Source organism: Triticum aestivum, chromosome 5B, assembly GCF_018294505.1.
Source record: "Triticum aestivum cultivar Chinese Spring chromosome 5B, IWGSC CS RefSeq v2.1, whole genome shotgun sequence".
Taxonomy (NCBI): domain Eukaryota; kingdom Viridiplantae; phylum Streptophyta; class Magnoliopsida; order Poales; family Poaceae; genus Triticum; species Triticum aestivum.
In genome coordinates this window covers 284703296-284720692 of record NC_057807.1, presented here as the reverse complement: position 1 = coordinate 284720692, position 17397 = coordinate 284703296, and positions in this window count along the sequence as shown.

The following is a 17397-nucleotide window of genomic DNA, read 5'->3' as shown; positions in this document are numbered from 1 at the left end:
TCCCGTAATGGGTAGTATTCCTTCTGGGGGTTCTTACTCTGCGTATTAAGTTTGTCTTAAGATAGAAAAAAAAATCCAGCATTCAAAATGTCAAATCAACATCATTAGATTCATCGTGTAATATACTTTCGTGTTGTATGTATTTGATATTGCGGATGCTGGTTTTTTTAATATAAAGTTGGTCAATCTTTACAAAATTTAACTTAAGACAAATCTAGTATGCAGAATAAAAAGAAACAAAGAGAGTATCATGCGTATGATATTGATATATGATACTGCATCAATAGTGCCGCAGTCGAAGGGGAGGGGAAGGGGATCGCTCGTGCGTCGTCTCACCCGGCCGGTGCGAGCCAGAGATCGGATCTGATCTGAGGACGGGAGGAGGATGAACTAATGGGGCAAGAAGATGGATGGAATTTTTAGTAGTGGGTGTGTGTTGAAAGTTTTTTGCACATTAGCCCTCTCCACAATGACGGTGGTACATGCCTGGGTTAACAGGTACGGCGCACAACATGTTTGTTTGAGTACCTGATTACCAAAAGTGCGAAAGAATTTAGAATTGATATGCTTTTAGATCTCAAAGTTAATCAACATTTAAGAGCTCGCAGTTCATGCATCCGCCTTATCTTACATTCTTAAGAAGTTGATCCCCACTACAACCAATTCTCTCAACATGCAGCCTATCCACCTCAGCATCCTGCCACATCATCAATTATTTTCCCATTTTACTAATTTCGTTGCTACATTTTTAGCCTTTAAGTTACCACCGAAGCCCAATGGTCTCAACTCACTGCAGGAAAAAAGCTCAAAGGTCATGCTAAGAAGAAGAACAGCCGTCCTGCCCCCACCCCCGCCTGGCTTTCTGTTTCATCCTCCTCCTCCTCCTCCTCCCTCTCTCTCTCCTTAAATAAAGGCTTTCCCGTTTTCCCCTGCAGTAGTATGCAGTGCGCCGCCTGGGAAGAGATCTCCTCGTGCATTCTCTGTCATGGTCGCCGGTCCACGGCGCATCCGGTGGCTCCCTCGGACTGTAGTGTCATTGATGATGGAAATCGATCTGGTGCTCTGTGTCGTCGTCGAATCGGCGGCGGTGCTGCTGTTTTACCTCTGTTCCTCCTCTCTCTTGTGCCCTGATTGAAATCTGAACTACATCGGTGAGCCATCCCTTTTGGTTTTCTCCATTTACTCTATGATATTTGTCTCCAACATGAGCTGAATTTTTGATTCGTAAGTTGCAGTCAACATGTTGGTAGGTCGCCTACTGGTAGCGCAATGAAGATGGATGGGACGAATTTGGAGCCCTGCTATCTGCCGGTGTCTCTTCCAGTTCCTTCATGAGGTTAGTTTAGATTCCCTCTAATTCCAATCCTCCGCTAATGCCTTGCCGCTTTACTGCCACAATAAGTTGCACCTGAGTTGTCAATATTTATTTTATTCTCATGAGTTTGTTCACAAATGACTGAATACATCCACTTTTGCTAGCTGTACAGAGGGAAGTCAACTGATTGCTAGATATATCTTCGCATGGAATTATGTTCGCCGGCTTATATATAGTATCATGAATTTCGCTTATTTGTTATGCAGATAGTCATCTCAAGGCGTTTGACACACTGATTAGTTTTCCACATGTAGTCTTACATATTAATCTTAAAAAAAATCAACTTTATTATTTCGCTCTACTGTTTGTGTCTATGCATTAGTTAACATGTTCATTGGTGAGTAGTGACCTCTCCCTCTCCCTACAGTGCTCATATTAGCTGAAAAGTACACATATTTTCTCTATGCCTGAGTATGATCCATTTATAAAATCGATACCTCTCTTACTTGCTTGCTTACTATTTGCATCCATGTTTTCTTAGCTGTTTAACAATAAAGTAAGTGTGATTCATCGTGAACCTGGATACAACTGCATGTATATTTTCTCTTAGATAATAGGCTATTTTATACATTCACTTACTTTATGGGAGGTTTAAGATATTTGATTGTGAAGATGTAGGTGAAAGAAGCTACATGTTCTTGGTATCCATGGAGTCAGACAATACTGCTAAATCAACTTACATTCATGTTGTGTGTTCATGAGATGTAGCAAGCAACCAAGTTGGCAAGTTGGTACATTTAGCTGAAAGCAGACATTCTGACCCAATTTTGGCGTTTTCTATTGTTTTCTTTGTTTCCGAACCATATTCTCATATGTTTTAGTTCAGTAGAATTGTGAGATTTTAACTCTTTCTTTTGTCGTTCCCAATGACCGACCGATGTGCTATACATAGATGTCATGACATACAATCATTTATTCGACTACTACTTCAGATTCATGTTGCTTGGATAAGATATAACGTGTTGTGTGGTGAAGCTACTAAATCAAAACCAGATCGAAAGGCTTTGTCTCCATTACTCTTAGTGCCCGAGGATTTTCTCAACAAATTGGTATATCTATTATTCAGTGGATCAGCATAAGTAGCTGCATATGAAATATATGCATGTATTTGTAACACAAGTAAGAGTTTAATGCCTTAAGTTCTTTTTTGACGAATAAGAACATTTCTACCTGTATACCTCTTTTCTCTAATTGTAAGTCATTTTAATGTTATGTACAATTAGACCTTATCTGGTCTGCTAATGTATATCTACATGTATATCTATTAGTAGAAATTATGTTTTAATTATATTTATTAATATTCAGTCCAAATTGCTTGCACTATGAATGCCGCAGCAACGCGCGGGGTATCATCTAGTTATTATAGAACAATCAACACTAACTAAAAACTTTCGTAGTGTGTAGTGCTCCTTTTGTTTCTTTTTACTCTGCATATTATGTTTATCTCCAGTCAAATTTTATGAAGTCCTATCAAGTTTATAAAAAAATACCAACACTTAAAATACCAAATCAATGTCGTTAGGTTCATCATCGATTTACTTTCATGTTGTATGTATTTGATAATTGTATATGTTGATATACTTTAATATAAATCTGGTCAAAATTTATAAAATCTAACTCAAGACGAATCTAATATGTGGAATTAAAAAAAGGAGTATCATGAGCTTTTTTTGCGGGAAGGGGGTATCATGAGTTACCTCCATAATGCATACTCCCTCCATTATAATGAATAAGGCGCACACGCATCTAAAAAATCAACTTTGACCAAAAAATAGACCAATCAAATGTATGTTATATGTGATAAAAGTTATAACATTGAATTAATATTCGAAAGAATTTTTCAATAGTATAATTTTAAAGCCACAAAAAAAATATTTGTGTAATTCTTGGTCAAAGTTAAATATGAAACGTGTGTGCCTTATCATTGGAGTGGAGGGAGTAGTATCATGTGTTAGTATCTTATATGACCTAATTTATTATTTTAGATGACTCATACTAGCACTTCTGAAAGGATCGATTTGGTTGACTAGAGGGGGGGTGAATAGGCAAGTAACAATTTTTAAGCTTTTCTTTACCAATTTAAACTTTGCAACAAAATAGGTTGTCTAGATATGCAACTATGTGAGCAACCTATATGATGCAAAAACAACTAGCACATAAGCAAGCAATGGATACAACACAAGTAGGCTTGCAAGAGTAAAGGTACGAAATAACCAAGAGTGGAGCCGGTGGAGACGAGGATGTGTTACCGAAGTTCCTTCCTTTTAAGGGGAAGTACGTCTCCGTTAGAGCGGTGTGGAGGCACAATGCTCCCCAAGAAGCCACTAGGGCCACCGTATTCTCCTCACGCCCTCACACAATGCGAGATGCCGTGATTCCACTATTGGTGCCCTTGAAGGCGGCGACCGAACCTTTACAAACAAAGTTGGGGCTATCTCCACAACAATCGGAGGCTCCCAACACCACCATAAAGCTTCACCACAATGGAGTATGGCTTCGAGGTGACCTCAACCGTCTAGGGTGCTCAAACACCCAAGAGTAACAAGATCCGCTAGGGATAAGAGAGGGAATCAAATTTCTCTTGGTGGAAGTGTAGATCGGGGCCTTCCCAACCAATCCCGAGCAAATCAACAAGTTTGATTGGCTAGGGAGAGAGATCGGGCGAAAATGGAGCTTGGAGCAACAATGGAGTTTTGGGGGAAAGAGGTAGGTCAACTATGGGGAAGAAGACACCTTTATATAGTGGGGGAACCAATCCAACCGTTACCCCACTAAACATCCACGCACAGAGCGGTACTACCGCTCCCACCCAGCGGTACTACCGCGCTGATGAGGAAGGCAGGGTCCTGGCCCCAGAGCGGTACTACCGCGGGAGTAAGAGCGGTACTACCGCTTGGAGCGGTACTACCGCCACTACTACCGCTCCTAGTACCGTAAAACCCGACACGAAAAACATTGGTCTCGAAGCGAGGCGGTAGTAGCCCGGAACCACTGCGATACTACGGCCGAAGACCACAAGTGTGACGCCCCCGATTCAATCGTACACTAATCATGCACGCAAATGTGTACGATCAAGATCAGGGACTCACGGGAAGATATCACAACACAGCTCTAAAACATAAATAAGTCATACAAGCATCATAATACAAGCCAGGGGCCTCGAGGGCTCGAATACAAGTGCTCGATCATAGACGAGTCAGCGGAAGCAACAATATCTGAGTACAGACATAAGTTAAACAAGTTTGCCTTAAGAAGGCTAGCACAAACTGGGATACAGATCGAAAGAGGCGCAGGCCTCCTGCCTGGGATCCTCCTAAACTACTCCTGGTCGTCGTCAGCCGCCTGCACGTAGTAGTAGGCACCTCCAGTGTAGTAGTCGTCGTCGACGGTGGCATCTGGCTCCTGGACTCCAGCATCTGGTTGCGACAACCAGAAAGAAAGGAAAGGGGGAAAAAGGGGGGAGAAAGCAACCGTGAGTACTCATCCAAAGTAGTCGCAAGCAAGGAGCTACACTACATATGCATGGGTATATGTGTAAAGGGCCATATCAGTGGACTGAACTGCAGAATGCCAGAATAAGAGGGGGATAGCTAATCCTGTCGAAGACTACGCTTCTGGCAGCCTCCGTCTTGCAGCATGTAGAAGAGAGTAGATTGAAGTCCTCCAAGTAGCATCTCCAAGTAGCATCTCCAAGTAGCATCTCCAGTAGCATCGCATAGCATAATCCTACCGGGCGATCCTCTCCTCGTCGCCCTGTTAGAGAGCGATCACCGGGTTGTATCTGGCACTTGGAAGGGTGTGTTTTATTAAGTATCCGGTTCTAGTTGTCATAAGGTCAAGGTACAACTCCGGGTCGTCCTTTTACCGAGGGACACGGCTATTCGAATAGATAAACTTCCCTGCAGGGGTGCACCACATAACCCAACACGCTCGATCCCATTTGGCCGGACACACTTTCCTGGGTCATGCCCGGCCTCGGAAGATCAACACGTCGCAGCCCCACCTAGGCACAACAGAGAGGTCAGCCCGCCGGTCTAAATCCTATGCACGCAGGGGGTCTGGGCCCATCGCCCATTGCACACCTGCACGTTGCGAGGGCGGCCGGAAACAGACCTAGCAACCTCCATTACAAAGGAAGTTGCGTTAACGCAGACCAATCCGGCGCGCGCCGCTCCATCGCTGACGTCAAGAAGGCTTCGGCTGATACCACGACGCCGGGATACCCATAACTACTCCCGCGTAGATGGTTAGTGCGTATAGACCAAATGGCCAGACTCAGATCAAATACCCAGATCTCGTTAAGCGTGTTAAGTATCCGCGAACGTCGAACAGGGCCAGGCCCACCTGTCTCCTAGGTGGTCTCAACCTGCCCTGTCGCTCCGCCACAAAGTAACAGTCGGGGGCCGTCGGGAACCCAGGCCCACCTCTACCGGGATGGAGCCACCTGTCCTTTCAGCCCCCACATCGGAATCACTTGCGGGTACTCAACGAGCTGACCCGACTTTAGTCACCATCTTTATAGTATGTATGTATGTAGTATATACCCGTGATCACCTCCCAAGTGATCACGGCCCGATAGTATAGCAAGGCAGACTGACAAGAGTGTAGGGCCAATGATGATAAACTAGCATCCTATACTAAGCATTTAGGAATGCGGGTAAGGTATCAATGACTGTAGCAACAATGACAGGCTATGCAACAGAATAGGAGTAACTGAACAGTAACATGCTACACTACTCTAATGCAAGCAGTATAGAGAAGAATAGGCGATATCTGGTGATCAAGGGGGGGGGGGGGCTTGCCTGGTTGCTCTGGCAAGAGAGTGGGGTCGTCAACACCGTAGTCGTACTAGGTAGCAGCGGCGTCGGTCTCGGTGTCTAGCGAGAGAAGAGAGGGAAGAAATAATAAATACTTAAGCAAACAGATGCATAGCGATGCATGACATGACAAGTAACAGTGCTAGGGGTGCCCTAACGCGGTATGAGGTGATACCGGTGAAGGGGGGAACATCCGGGAAAGCATCCCCGGTGTTTCGCGTTTTTGGACACATGAACCGGAGGTGAAATGTTGCAGGTTCACTATGCTAGGGACGCGTGGCGGATGAACGGGCTGCGTATCCGGATCCGTATCGTCGTTCTGAGCAACTTTCATGTAGAAAGTATTTTAATCCGAGTTAAGGATTAAATGATATGATTTTCTAAAGATTTTATTAATTTCTAAAATTTAATTAATTACTTCAACATTATCCAGAATAGTAAATGATGACGTCAGCATGACATCATGCTGACGTCAGCAGTCAACTGTGCAGTTGACTGGGTCAAACTCGTGTGGGTCCCAGCTGTCATTGAGTGTTAATTAACCTAACAGATTAATTAACTAAACTAAGTGCTTAGGTTAATTAACTAGTTTTAATTAAGTTAATAAGTCCACTAATAAATTAACTAATTAATTTTACTATTGTTGTTTTAATTCGTTTTCGTTTTTACTGGGGCTGGGCCCTAGCAGTCAGTGGCCAGAGGCCTAGCGGGTGTGCTGGCAACGGGTGTGGGCGCCGGGCGAAGGCCGTAGCCCGCCCGGTTGCGGGGCGAGGCCGTGGCCATCCGGTCACGGGGTCGCCGGCGTGGGGCCGAAGGCGAGGCCAAGGGTGGCCAGCTGCGGCGGTGAGGAAGGCAGCAGCGGGGGGAGGCGTAGCGCGAGGGGCGCGTGGGGAAGCGCGTGTAGCATGGACCGAGGCGACCAGGGAGGCTCGCCGGAGCGCGGTAGGATGGCTCGATGGCAGTTGCAGGGGTAGGAGCGACGCGTGCGGGAGGGCAATCCCGACGAGAGCGGGTGCTAGGCGGCAGGGGAGTGAGCAGCGGCCGGAGGGCGTGGTTGCACTTGTGCGGGTGGACACGGGGTCACGGGCTGCATGATGAGGAGCAGCAGACAGCAGAGCGGGGTCACGCGGTCGTGGGCGGTGAGGGGAGCGGGGCGGAGCGCTGGTGAGCGCGCCCGAGGCGCGGCCCGACGCTGCGAGTACGGTGACATGGCCGGGAAGAGAGGAGAGGCGAGAGTCGCTCACTGGGGCCGTAGGGTTCGAGGCAGCGGGGCTCAGGGAGGAGGACGGGGAAGGCGCGTCGCAGTGGAGGCAGTCCGGCGAGGAGGGGCTCCGGCGACGTGGCCTCCGGCGAGGTCCGGTGTCGGCGTCCTAGCCGTCGAGCGGCGACGGGGTCGCAGCCCCGATCCAGATCGGATCGGGAGGGAAGCGTGAGGGACTGGGGGGAAGTGGGGTGGTTCGCTAGGTCACGAGGAGGAGTGGGGAATAAGGGAGGCGGGGTGGGCCGGCCAGGGGGGCCTGGTAGCCCTGTTGGGCCGAACAGCCCAGGGAAGGGGGGTTCTGTTGTTTTACATTTTGTTTTGTTTTCCTTTCATTTTTTTATTATTTATTTATTTTCCTTTCTGTTTTAATTCACTTTAAAATAATTAGGCATTTTCTAAAAATTTGTTTTCTCCACAATAACTACCAGTGCAATGTTTGGCACCCACTGAACATTTTTGTTTTGGCTTTTGAAAACGTTTATTGTTTGCTTGATTTTGAATATGAATTTGAATCGGTTCCGAACTAATCATGAGATTAGCGAAAGTAATCGAAGTGACGTAGCATCATTAGTAGGGAATTACTGTAGCTAAATACCCGGGCATCACAATTCTCCTCCACTACAAGAAATCTCGTCCCGAGATTTAAGAGGGGAGTAAGGGGGAAAGTTTTGGTTACGAAATTCTAGCGAGTGTTCCCAGTCTTGGTTGCTCTTCTCACAGAGGTCGATCCATTATGTTGATGTCTTCGTTTCTCTGCTTCAAGTCACCATGACCAAGTTGTCATCCTTTCTTCGGGATCTCCATCGTCCTACGAACGCGACCAGGGGAAAAAAACTTCGGAAGAACGCATCTCCACAAAGCTGGGCATCCGACGGTGAACTCAATGGGAAATACACAAGGTACCCCACGAGTTGTATTTCAGTGAATTCGTTGAGTGCAATATACACTGGTACCAAAGTTTCAAATAGGTAGGCAATCATTCGATGACTAGACAGAAGCTGGAATGGGGGTTTGAACAACAAGAATAACATGGTGTTTGATCCCAGGATGAATATTGGTATAGCATTTAGCTCGTGAATCACACACGAAGCCAGGTGCAAAGTATACATTAGAATCCGGGTTGTGAAGAAGAGTCAGGTTTCGATCCAGTGGATCTGTGGGTTATGGGCCCACCATGTGGGTTGAAAGTAGGAAAGGCGGTGACATCTTGCACAACCGCGACAGGGAGGCATGTCAGTGGATAGCTTGTCAGCTATGTCGGCAACAATGTCGGTACCAAGGACGAGGAACAAAGAGAAACCATTTTCCTGCTCGTTGAACGAGGCGAACCAATTGGCAAAGTTCTCACCCATCGGTGGTTACCGGAATGTCATCAACAATAGTAACAGGGTCTTACAAACAAAGTGGTACAACAAGGTGCTTACCTAAGCAGGGAAATATCTCTGCTCAGTTAAGTCAGATTACAGGAAAGGTTAAGCAAAAGAATGGAAAGGAAAACGTGATTATCAGATTAAACAGACCAATGGAAGAAAAAATGTGATTACACACAATTATTAGGAGTATATCCTTCTCATGGGCAAGCAGAACATGGCATACAGGGTAGGAGAGCAAGTACCCAACCATTCAGATAAAGAGGCAAGGATTCATCAAGATGTTACGCATACAATGGTGTTTGGATAACTGACCAAGGAACATTTAGCATCGCGCCTCCAATGTTCTTGTTGATGAGCGGGGTATCATAGTCATGCTTCGAGGTAGCAATGACATGGTGTTTCAATCAAGGGTCTGACTTTGGATACACAAATGATCCATCAGGAGCAACTTATAAAATAAGTTTTACAGTTTCCTCCAGGAAGAATGGTTATCCTTGCAAAAGAAATTATAATGATGGTCCTCTAGCTGGGGGGGGGGGGTGCTAGGCATGACATCATATTACCGGGTCATCAAAGGACCAACATCATAACTCCTGTAAAGTTGTCCCAACCATCATATCTGACCGAGATTCAGATCCGCTTGGTGTCATGATACCTCAAACTCGAGATGTCTGAGAAGAAAAGGTGCAACACAAATTCGATGAAATGACATTGCAAGATTCTCGGGAAATGAACTATGGGAGCGGGTTCCTAAAACAATAGTTCATCATTACACCAAAGAGGGGATGAGGAGGTGGCTGATGGAGTCAGCAAAAGTTCATTGAGATTTCCAAAAAGATGGGTTTCCACAATTATGCGGACAAAGAGATAACATTTGTCAGATCTGATGATATAGTGATGTATGCTCGAGGGAAACATACATAATTAAACATTAGTTGAAAGGTGCACCCGAAATATGGGCTTAGGTAGCATGATCAATGTTAGAATGGCGATTCAATAACCAAAAGACTTAGAATGGAGTTATTGACCATTCACTTCAAAGCAATAGGGTTGCTAGGAATTTTGAATTCACACATCATAGTTCAATTATCGGTATTCCGGTTAGAAACAACACGGGGACCAATAAAGAAGGTGATGGGGAGAAGTATCACTATTTCAAGAATTCTTAAGAGGTGGAGCAATCCTCACAACATTCTTGATAGAAAAGACAGTAATACTTCAAGGCAGAACACAACATTAGCTGGAGAGCAGGTTGTATTCATAATGTGGACAAGCTCGCGATGAAAGTAAGTCAAGGGTGTTGTCGATGATAATAAAATCATCGAGGGCAAGGAGGGTATTTCTCATCATGAACACAGTTAACATCTCGGAAGAAGTCAAAGTGTTGAAGGTGATCCGACACAATTGTCGAGAGATTTCATGAAGGTGTAATTGATCGGCGATGACAACAAGTCAAAGAAACCACTAGTACAATACAAACTTGAAATCAAAGATTGTTGTTCAAGGCGAAATGATATGCCGAGGACGATCGCCGTAAGCTTAGCTATCGTCGAAAGTTGTGCTTCGGGAATAAGGACCCGGTAGCACAGTTAAAATTAGCACGATAATGATGTAGCCGATCAGGCTAGGACTGACGGGATGGAGTATTAAACTCCTCAACCACAAAGTACTGGGGGTACCAAATCTCAGTGTTGATTCGATTCACAAATCGGGGTTCTCGGTTGACGACAACCCATAACCCGTGGAGTGACTGTGATGGGGAAACATAGTACTTCATCAGAAATTCATAAGATGGAGTGCAATGGGTTGATATCCTCGAGATACCTAGGGGTAATACTCGAAGGTAGAACAAAATAGAGGTTGGGAAGGCGTATTGATCTGCAGAAGGCAAGTAATTTAACTTGTCCGAGAAATAAAATCAAAGGAGAACAAACATGGTCGAAACCACGGTTGCAAAGGATCAATTCACAACTACCAGATGATATTTATCAAGGAAATATTTATTATTACAAGAAGTTTCCATGATAGGATCTACATCATGTCCATGGGCATGAACACAAAGTTCAAGGTCGACTCCCACTTCTTCAATGCATAACCTTTCATTCACTTCCCGTCTTCGAAGAAGTTGCAGTGTTGAAATTTTATCTAGCGAAGCACGAGAAGAGTATGACTCGTGAAAACTTTCGGGTTCACAAGGTTTAGAGAAGGCATATGGTCAACCCATAGGGGCTTCTTAGAAACATATACCACAAGTTTCAAGAGTAAATATCACAAGCTCGAATGTAGAGCAAGGTTGAGAAAGTAGATGATACAATTTAACAAAGGCATTATGTACCAGGAAAGAACTTCTCGAGGTTTTTGTATACGAAGGACACTGTCGGATGATATTTCAACAAAGGATCCGACGGTCCATAGTGAAACTGATGTGAGTATCGGCACACAACCAGAGGAAGAAACAATGCGAAGGCATTGGCTTATAGAAGCAACTGACTAATTCAAAGCTCACATGTAAAGGAATTATGATTACCAAATCAAAAGATCAGAAGCAAACGCTCTGATTAAGGATGGATAGGTTGAGTAAGCTTAGGGGTAAGATCGACAACAATTTGATTGGTCGAGATCAAGCTCATGTTTAAAGTGACGTCTGAGTCGGAAAGATAATTTAAAAGGATCAACTGATGATTGCGTGCATTCGCACTCATGTTGAATCAATAGGATCAAAATGACGGTGCCTAAGGATGCTAACGAATATTGCCAGACATATGGAAAGCATCCACAATGCAAGCAGACAAGTATTGCAGAGCAATAAGCTACTAAGGATTTTTTTTTGGAGGATTAGTAATTCGAAGACCATTGTGGAACACATGAACAACGGTGGAAGAACGGATACTCGGTAAGCGTGAGGAATTATCCATAGGGGGTATTCATGTGGCAAAGATCTGCAATGCAATGGCTCAAAAGATTCTTAAAAGACGAAGAACAATTCGATGCATCTTGTAATAACAAGAGCAGCTAGGGATGAATGTAAGAATGGCAAGGGTAATAAGTTATCCATAAGGATTTATCGATGGTAGGGAATTGCAAAAGAAGTGGGCACAAAGTCTCGAGAGAACTTCAGCGAGTATCTTCGGAATCTTCTGGAGTAGCAAACGATCATCGGGAGTGAGGGGCTCTCCGGGAGAAAGTATTTTCGAGAACCTAAAGTTAGTTTTTTTTTTGCAAAATCATTTAACCCGAATAGAAGAGAGATCAGAGTCCCAGAGTATAGGTCGAGGAATAAAAGATCCTAATACCACCCAATGGCGACGTGGGCCCATGGGCTGCACAGCCAAGTTAGTAAAACAATTTTCATCGACTAGACTCAACTTCGGCCAAAGAGTTGGGAAGGGGGATTCCTACAGGCAGTTGGCTCTGATACCAACTTGTGGCACCCCCGATTCAATCGTACACTAATCATGCACGCAAATGTGTACGATCAAGATCAGGGACTCACAGGAAGATATCACAACACAACTCTAAAACATAAATAAGTCATACAAGCATCATAATACAAGCCAGGGGCCTCGAGGGCTCGAATACAAGTGCTCGATCATAGACGAGTCAGCGGAAGCAACAATATCTGAGTACAGACATAAGTTAAACAAGTTTGCCTTAAGAAGGCTAGCACAAACTGGGATACAGATCGAAAGAGGCGCAGGCCTCCTGCCCGGGATCCTCCTAAACTACTCCTGGTCATCGTCAGCCGCCTGCACGTAGTAGTAGGCACCTCCAGTGTAGTAGTCATCATCGACGGTGGCGTCTGGCTCCTGGACTCCAGCATCTGGTTGCGACAACCAGAAAGAAAGGAAAGGGGGAAAAAGGGGGGAGAAAGCAACCGTGAGTACTCATCCAAAGTACTCGCAAGCAAGGAGCTACACTACATATGCATGGGTATATGTGTAAAGGGCCATATCAGTGGACTGAACTGCAGAATGCCAGAATAAGAGGGGGATAGCTAATCCTGTCGAAGACTACGCTTCTGGCAGCCTCCGTCTTGCAGCATGTAGAAGAGAGTAGATTGAAGTCCTCCAAGTAGCATCTCCAAGTAGCATCTCCATAGCATCGCATAGCATAATCCTACCCGGCGATCCTCTCCTGGTTGCCCTGTTAGAGAGCGATCACCGGGTTGTATCTGGCACTTGGAAGGGTGTGTTTTATTAAGTATCCGGTTCTAGTTGTCATAAGGTCAAGGTACAACTCCGGGTCGTCCTTTTACCGAGGGACACGGCTATTCGAATAGATAAACTTCCCTGCAGGGGTGCACCACATAACCCAACACGCTCGATCCCATTTGGCCGGACACACTTTCCTGGGTCATGCCCGGCCTCGGAAGATCAACACGTCGCAGCCCCACCTAGGCACAACAGAGAGGTCAGCCCGCCGGTCTAAATCCTATGCGCGCAGGGGTCTGGGCCCATCGCCCATTGCACACCTGCATGTTGCGAGGGCGGCCGGAAACAGACCTAGCAACCTCCATTACAAAGGAAGTTGCATTAACGCAGTCCAATCCGGCGCGCGCCGCTCCGTCGCTGACGTCAAGAAGGCTTCGGCTGATACCACGACGCCGGGATACCCATAACTACTCCCGCGTAGATGGTTAGTGCGTATAGACCAAATGGCCAGACTCGGATCAAATACCCAGATCTCGTTAAGCGTGTTAAGTATCCGCGAACGCCGAACAGGGCCAGGCCCACCTATCTCCTAGGTGGTCTCAACCTGCCCTGTCGCTCCGCCACAAAGTAACAGTCGGGGGCCGTCGGGAACCCAGGCCCACCTCTACCGGGATGGAGCCACCTGTCCTTTCAGCCCCCACACCGGAATCACTTGCAGGTACTCAACGAGCTGACCCGACTTTAGTCACCATTTGTATAGTATGTATGTATGTAGTATATACCCGTGATCACCTCCCAAATGATCACGGCCCGATAGTATAGCAAGGCAGACTGACAAGAGTGTAGGGCCAATGATGATAAACTAGCATCCTATACTAAGCATTTAGGAATGCGGGTAAGGTATCAATGACTGTAGCAACAATGACAGGCTATGCAACATAATAGGAGTAACTGAACAGTAACATGCTACACTACTCTAATGCAAGCAGTATAGAGAAGAATAGGCGATATCTGGTGACCAAGGGGGGGGGCTTGCCTGGTTGCTCTGGCAAGAGAGTGGGGTCGTCAACACCGTAGTCGTACTAGGTAGCAGCGGCGTCGGTCTCGGTGTCTAGCGAGAGAAGAGAGGGAAGAAACAATAAATACTTAAGCAAACAGATGCATAGCGATGCATGACATGACAAGTAACAGTGCTAGGGGTGCCCTAACGCGGTATGAGGTGATACTAGTGAAGGGGGGGAACATCCGGGAAAGCATCCCCGGTGTTTCACGTTTTCGGACACATGAACCGGAGGTTAAATGTTGCAGGTTCACTATGCTAGGGACGCGTGGCGGATGAACGGGCTGCGTATCCGGATCCGTATCGTCGTTCTGAGCAACTTTCATGTAGAAAGTATTTTAATCCGAGTTAAGGATTAAACGATATGATTTTCTAAAGATTTTATTAATTTCTAAAATTTAATTAATTACTTCAACATTATCCAGAATAGTAAATGATGACGTCAGCATGACATCATGCTGACGTCAGCAGTCAACTGTGCAGTTGACTGGGTCAAACTGACGTGTGGGTCCCAGCTGTCATTGAGTGTTAATTAACCTAACAGATTAATTAACTAAACTAAGTGCTTAGGTTAATTAACTAGTTTTAATTAAGTTAATAAGTCCACTAATTAATTAACTAATTAATTTTACTATTGTTGTTTTAATTCGTTTTCGTTTTTACTGGGGCTGGGCCCCAGCAGTCAGTGGCCAGAGGCCTAGCGGGTGTGCTGGCAACGGGTGTGGGCGCCGGGCGAAGGCCGTAGCCCGCCCGATTGCGGGGCGAGGCCGTGGCCATCCGGTCGCGGGGTCACCGGCGTGGGGCCGAAGGCGAGGCCAAGGGTGGCCAGTTGCGGCGGTGAGGAAGGCAGCAGCGGGGGGAGGCGTAGCGCGAGGGGCGCGTGGGGAAGCGTGTGTAGCGTGGACCGAGGCGACCAGGGAGGCTCGCCGGAGCGCGGTAGGATGGCTCGATGGCACTTGCAGGGGTAGGAGCGGCGCGTGCGGGAGGGCAATCCCGACGAGAGCGGGTGCTAGGCGGCAGGGGAGTGAGCAGCGGCCGGAGGGCGTGGTTGCACTTGCGCGGGTGGACACGGGGTCACAAGCTGCATAATGAGGAGCAGCAGATAGCAGAGCGGGGTCACTGGCCGTGGGCGGTGAGGGGAGCGGGGCGGAGCGCTGGTGAGCGCGCCCGAGGCGCGGCCCGGCGCTGCGAGTACGGTGACATGGCCGGGAAGAGAGGAGAGGCGGGAGTCGCTCACTGGGGCCGTAGGGTTCGAGGCAGCGGGGCTCGGGGAGGAGGACGGGGAAGGCGCGTCGCAGGGGAGGCAGTCCGGCGAGGAGGGGCTCCGGCGACGTGGCCTCCGGCGAGGTCCGGTGTCGGCGTCCTGGCTGTCGAGCGGCGACGGGGTCGCAGCCCCGATCCAGATCGGATCGGGAGGGAAGCGTGAGGGAGTGGGGGGAAGTGGGGTGGTTCGCTAGGTCACGAGGAGGAGTGGGGAATAAGGGAGGCGGGGTGGGCCGGCCAGGGGGGCCTGGTAGCCCTGTTGGGCCGAACGGCCCAAGGAAGGGGGGTTCTGTTGTTTTACATTTTGTTTTGTTTTCCTTTCATTTTTTTATTATTTTGTTATTTTCCTTTCTGTTTTAATTCACTTTAAAATAATTAGGCATTTTCTAAAAATTTGTTTTCTCCACAATAATTACCAGTGCAATGTTTGGCACCCACCGAACATTTTTGTTTTGGCTTTTGAAAACGTTTATTGTTTTCTTGATTTTGAATATGAATTTGAATCGGTTCCGAACTAATCATGAGATTAGTGAAAGTAATCGAAGTGACGTGGCATCATTAGCAGGGAATTACTGTAGCTAAATACCCGGGCGTCACAACAAGCGGTACTACCGCTCTGGGAGCGGTACTACCGCTGAGAGCGGTACTACCGCTCTTGGAGCGGTACTGTCGCTTGATGAGCTTCGGCGGTACTACCGCTGGGACAGGACGGAGCAGGTACGGAGGGAAAGGCAGCTCCAATGATGCGGAAGGAAGACGCCGGGAGTGATAAGGATGTGTATGTGTTGATTCCACCCTAGCCTTACCAAAGCGGATCCCCTCTTGATAGTACGGTGACTCCTACGAAACTAGTCCACCAACAACGAAACGAAGGAGCTACACCATCTTGAATAAAACACCGAGGGGAGGTAATCGTCTCATGCCAATGGATGAATCTCTAAAAGAACTTAACGAACACGATTAGTCCGCAAAAGCATTGTCATCAATCACCAAAACAACTTGGGGATAAATATGCCCTTACAATCTCCCCCTTTTTGGTGGATTGATAACAATACGGGATTTGCACAAACAAGAGAGATATAGGACAAACGCAAAACCCCACCGTCCTAAAATGTAGATGGGCTCCCCCTAGATGTGTGCTATCTAGATAAGTGCTTTGGACTGCATGGCATACATACTAGGATCAACGCTCCCCCTACATTTTAGAGACCGACCAAGCACCTAAGCAGGGTATATGAGAGGAGCATAGATAACTTAACAGGATAAGCATGCAACTCATAAGCTAGATAGTGACATAGATAATGATACTGGAAAGATTAAGGTAGCATATGTCTCACACCATATGACGGGAACTTAGGTCTCACTGACACAAACCAACTAAAGCAAATAGCGAGGAAAACACAAACACAGAAGACGGAAGACACAAAGCACAAATCCCTAAACTCTCTCCCCCTTTCGCATCGAGACACCAAAAAGGAGAGGGAGTGTTGCTACGGCTCCAGGTGATAGCAATAGAGGGACACACACATCAGATCTCGGGATCATCTGCGCCACCTCGTCGGTCGGGAAGTGCTCGGCATCAGAAACGGTCCACGGGCAGTGCTGCTGAATCCACTCCTCCTCCTCAGTAAGCTGGTCCTCGGATCCACTGTTAACTGTAGCACCCAACTGATGCATGAGCTCCTTGTGGCGACTTCGGGCCTTCTTCTCAGCCACATGAGTCATGTACTGACCATGAGACTCCATGCAGAACAACTTCTTCATCTTGAGCTTGAGCTTCTTTGCCCAAGAGGGCTCTGCCTCAGAAGGCACGTAGTCATCATCATCATCCTCAGCCTCAGCCCCAGTCTCCTCCTCGGTCTCCATGGCAGTAGCAGACGAAGGAACTCCAGTCTTAGGGGCCTGAGTGCCCCAGTTATCCTTCTTCCTCAAACGCTTGATGTCATGAGAAACCAACTCTCCAGTCTCCAGCATGACCTTGGGATAGACACGAGCCCAGGCCTTCTCAATAAGCAGCATGATGAACGGACCGTAAATCGGGCACTTGCACTCGGAGATAGCAGATAACAGCTCAGACCACATAACATGAGAAATATT